This window comes from Ceratosolen solmsi, unplaced genomic scaffold (assembly GCF_000503995.2).
Source record: "Ceratosolen solmsi marchali unplaced genomic scaffold, CerSol_1.0 scaffold7, whole genome shotgun sequence".
Classification (NCBI taxonomy): Eukaryota; Metazoa; Arthropoda; class Insecta; order Hymenoptera; family Agaonidae; genus Ceratosolen; species Ceratosolen solmsi.
The window spans coordinates 13,875,693-13,881,692 of NW_011948413.1; positions in this window are offsets into that span (position 1 = coordinate 13,875,693).

Here is a 6,000-nt window from a genome sequence, read left to right on the forward strand (position 1 = left end):
GCACAAAATTTTCCTTAAATTTTGTTAAGGTTCGCCCCACTCGAAAGAATCCGGACATACTAGAAAAAGAGCTGTTACAGTAAATTTTTATTTGTATTGAGTGTTCCATTTTTACTCATTTCTAAGTTTATTTACGTTAAAACTATGTATAATAATTAGACGATTACTTATATATATTATATTTAATTCCTTTTAAATTCCCTTATATTTTGGTTATATCTTAAAGTCTTTACAACTACATTTTGGAAGTACAAAATTCGTAATTATTATAACATTTTCACTTTAATTATTCTATTAAAGTGTGAAATTTCGGAAAGATCGAAGTATTTAGTTAAAAGGTTTTGAGAAAATTCTGGATTCTCTCGAATAGAGTTTGAACATTGAAATCGTCTATTTACAGTTTTATAATTTTTGATTTTATATGTTGCATAAATCATTCACAGATGTAGAAAATCGCAAAAATTGTGAAATATAATTATAATTTTGTCGGAGGATTGCGATTACATCCTTCATTTTGTTGATCTATTTATACTTGTTGTATTACTATTACAAAGTACAATAACCTGTCTATACTGTTTGTCATCAGTTTTTCATAAATTACGTAGTTTTGCATATGATAAACGGCTTTGTTTTATTTTAAACTGTAAGTTTTGTTTCTTTATTTCGGGCTTATTGCAAAAATAAAACGTTGTTTTTAATATTTGTTATATTGAGGTTGCGCTTGGAAGGACATGTTTATCGTTTATTGTACGTTAATACAGCACGTTCGCATTTCATACTTTCTTACATTCTTAAGGTAATTTTTGTTTTTATTATTCCTTATTTATATTTAAATGTAATAAGACTTAGACATTACGAAAAAGCATAAACTTAATGATGTGTAATAATTTGACTTTTGCGAAATGATATACTGTATGAGAATTCTTAATGCATTTATTTTTATAAAGATATTTATGAATTGAAATTTTAATACAGATTAAACACTCGAATATAGTTCTTATGAAAGCAAAATAATATATATATATATATATATATATATATATAATATATTGATATTTTCAATAAATTGTGAGTAAGGATGAAATGCAAATTTTCTATCACAGCAGTTTTCTCTTTCCGTAAAACGATGCCTCGAAATTAATATTTAAAAAATCATAAGAAATAAGGTATGAAAAGAAGTCAAATTGTATTATTATCAACTGTATTATTAATTAAAGCCTTTCAAAATATACAATATTAATTTTGTTCTTGTATATTTATGATTTTTGCACGACAACTAAAACAAACTCTACCTTAAACAATTCTACATTCTTAACTTATTTATTTTCTGTTTAATTGCCATTTATTTGACTATGCATTTCATTTTCGTTAGCTCTCGTATCAATATTACGTGTAAAAATAGAAAACATTTCCATTACAGATGCGCGACCGCTTAGATAAACGGACACGCGTTAAACTGTCTGATGCATGTGAAAATGGCTTGGTTTAGTATATTATGTATTCTTATTATTTTCTCATTTTCTTTAATCTCACGCGTTTAGTGAATTATTGTTTATAATACTCGTGATAATGCTCATATTGTATAGAAACATAATATTTATTTGCGATAATAAATTCTTGAGAAAAAAATTTATCTTCTTTCTCTGTAATGAAACTCGTTTCGAATTGTATACAATAAATTATGAAAAAAAATTTTTGTATACAATATCATATTTAATGTGTGCGCCCATCCGCATATCTTTATATTCGTACATTATGATGATTTTGAGGTCTTAAGCGCGCAAACATCCTTACACATAATTACAACACGTAATTTTTTTGTTACGACGATATAATCGTCCGTACGTATTTATGAATTTAAATTAACGAACATTTTATGTCTATTGCACTATTATATAGTATTTATTAATTTGATCTCATCTATAACGTTTTATTTAAGCATAAACTTAAAATAAAAAATTTTGTGCAAATTAAATTATCATTATAAAATATATTTTCACAAACATAGAAAAAAAGTATTATACATATAATCTATAATATAGGGAACGGAAAGATTTTAGTTAATAAATGTTATTTTAAGATTTTGATTTTCGATGGATTAAGTATGAGCCAGGACCGATGATAGTTATCTATCAGTAATATTTTAATTGTTGAAACACGTATTAAAACACGTTAATGTAAAAGAAAATTAGTAGAAATCACATACAAGACTGTAATAAGTAAATTATTAAATATTCTAATTATTATATAAGTTGTTACCACTTTGCCAATACCAGTATACGAATTCTTGAGCAATTGCCATAATTGTTGAGATTATCAGTTGCGTTTGCTCTTTGTCTGCCGAGTTATTTATCTTTACTAATTACAATTAAAAAACAAGTTAAGCAAAGCAAAATATTTCTATTACCAAATGAAAGCGAGGGTTAAATGTGGTATATGAGTATAGTAATTATAATAATCAGGAAAGTTATGTGTCGGCGCTCCATTAGATAGTTATGATACGTCTGTAGATTTCAAATTAAAGATCAGAAATTCTTGCAAGTTCTGAAAACTCACTGCCATGATACGTGATGCCATGATCGTCCATTTGTTATTTAAACATGTATAAGGATAAAGATTGATGACTAAGTGAGTGACCTACTTCAAATAAATATGTAAATATTTAAATAAAAAAACTTATATCCATATATTGTACCATTAATATTAAAATGATCTAGTTTTATGGAATATCATACCGATTTTTGATGTTAAAATTATTATTTTTTTTTTTTTTTTTTTATCTTAGAAGAACATTATAAAAATTTTCATGTTGCTTTCATAAGAATGTTTGATTTTAGTTTTATGTCTATTCATGCAAAAAAAATTATTAGCTACGGCAAGAAAAAAAATACGTAAACAAAACTGGTTGGCTCCAATAAGTCATTTTAGATAGCTATTTTTCCAACAATTCCAATTATGTTTAAAGAAATTATTATTTTTTCTGAAATTAATAATCTTTATAGTCAATCGATATTATAACTTTAACGATTGCACATTAGCGTTAAAAATTATCTGATTACTAATAGTTTTTCATTGAATTTAAATAGTTTAAGCATTAAAAAGCATGTTGATATCACGCACATTGGCACTGGCCAATAATTCTTGTTCGTTCAAATTATTGTGATGATTTTATAATTTATATTTTAAGTATTATTTACAACGTAAAATGCATCGATCATATTACAATCAAAGGAAATAAATGATAGTCTGAATTGGTCCCAAAGGTCCAATATATTTGATTCCGAAAATATTGCACAGATTCGGTAATGCATAGAAATTTTCGAATTTACAACATAAAACTTATTTTTCCACACATAATTTTTCATTGTATTCAATATTTATTGCTTACTAGATAATAATATTTGACAACATCTAAGTATACATTATTATTAATATAAGAGATGATTTTGCTTTTTAGCCTACTATTGATTTTTAGCCTTTTTTCTTTTATGTAAATATCTTTGATAATTGTTTTCCTTAACATTTCTCGTCTTTATCTTCATATATCATAACTAACTAAATAATCAATTAATGTGAATTACATGAAGCTCGGATAATTGCTGAACAAAAGAGTATTTTGTATGTAAGGTTTATATTTTTTCAAAGAATACTTTTGTCTTGTAATGTTAAGCACTAGTGAAATTAAAACGATGACATTCCCTTTAAAATTAATCCGTGCCCTTTCTCTAATTTAAGTTCCTAAGTTCATGATCCGTGACGCGCTAGTGTATTGTCATGGAAATACAGTAGGGTCGATTTCGATTCGTGATTCGTATACTTGAATGCAAATTTATACAAGTACATGCTCTATTAGCATCTTTCGGCACTACGAAATTATGAATATATACTCAACATCAAAGCTTTTGAATTACATTTTAAACGATATTTGTCTTATGGCCTAATAACAACAGGAAACCGATAAAATTTTTATGTACTAATGTGCTCTTGGGAGCTATGATTGAAACTTATAATAATAACATTATGTGAAGATGTATGCAATTCTTCTTTGACTTATCTTCATTAATTATTTCAATATTCGTCACATTCTGTTAAAATTTACGTATTTGTAATGCTTCCTCTCTCTCTCTCTCTCTCTCTCTCTCTCTCTCTCTCTCTCTCTCAAATACACATGTATATTAGCAATTTTCAGTAAAACGTATTCTTGGGAAGGCTCAACATTGCAATCTACTGGCAAAATGAATAGCGAGTGAGTTTCTATTCGTAGAATTTGATTTTGAATAATACTAAAGAAAAAAATACCTTTCAATCGAATCCATATAAGTCTGCGATTCTTTGTAAGAAATCAGATCTTTTACAAATGTAAGAATTCTGCCTGCATGCATGCAATTATATTATAATTTCTATTGCGCTAATAATATGATAAAAATGAGATAATAATTTTATATATTTTATTAGTATTGCTAGTACGGATATTTAAAAAACTTTGACTTAGTTACATTTGATCAATAAATTATTCATAATTCGTTTCAATTGTAATTCAACCGTCATGTATTTCACATTAGTTTAGAGAAGGTTTTGTGAAAATTTATTAAACTTTGAATAATCGTATAAAGTTTATATAGTTAATTACAATTGACTGCCATCATTAAAGTAAGACTTTAAAGTACAAGAGAATAATATTAAAAGTAATCAAGTTTGTGAATAATTTATAGCTCCATCATCTACGAATAATATTACATTTAATAATTCATCGACAATATATATCTTGGCTGAATGAGACTTCTATATTTCTATCTCGAAAGAAAATTTAAAATAAAATGCAGACTCATAGCGTAGATTCAATGTAAATACCCTTCCTCTCAGCGCGCCAGTGTCATTGGATTAAATACATTGTATAGGCAGCTAAGGTACAAGATTATCACGTTGTGCGGATATATAGTAAGCGAAGAGCTGCTTCGTAAATCATTTGGGCCTCGATCGGTTAACATGATAAATTTTGTCTTACCCCCATTCCCTGCCTTCCACTGTTTTTCCCTTATAAATCCGCATTTTTATGTAAGTCACACTGTAGTACGTATGTTGGGTATGTGCCTTACTGAAAAACACTATAGTTCATCTTACAGTTGACACAATTGCGTTCTAGAATTACGTTGTACAACGGCGTTCCTCTTTTTCCAATGTAGTATTCATTACGTTAAAGCATTTATCAATTGGCATATATTATATTCATATATATTATTTGGTATATAATATATAGGGCTTAATTTTTTCAACCACAATACTGTATTATATAATGTTCACTAAGGCTTAAACATTAAGATGCTGCAGTATAGTGTTTTTCGTAAGGACTATATTATATTTATTATATACGTGGTGAAGTTCTATGTGCTTTGTACGAAAAATGGGAGAGCTTTACTTTGCATCCCTTCTCTCTTGGTGTCTGTCGACTTTACGTATTGAATTTGAAGTTGCACGCGACACGCGTGAGAATAAGTTTTTTATGCTTCTGATGCGTACCGACGTTACACAAGGATGAAGAATGCTCAATCGAGAATCTACGCTCTGCTGTATAATGCATAAAAATTTTCTTGCCTTGATTTTTTTTTTTTATGAATTGTGTATACTATTGTTATGGTACATTGAATACGTTTATTTATTCAATACTCTTATTATTATTATGTAGAAAAATTGAGAGTGATAAGTAGTTATTTGTTATATATGGGAGGAGCGTTAAAGTAAAAAGTCATAAAAAATCCTAATGTTTCTAATATATTACATATTAAAATCATTTTTGTCTGATATTTATTTGATATCATCTATTTTTATTATAGCGAAATGTGTCTATATATATATATATATATATATATATATATATATATATTAAATACAAATAAAAAATATTTCTTATTTGTTTCTATATAACGAAGCAATAAATTAGGGTATTTATCATCAATTACTATAGAAATATAACTGATGCAACTAAAGTAGAAAAATTCCTTA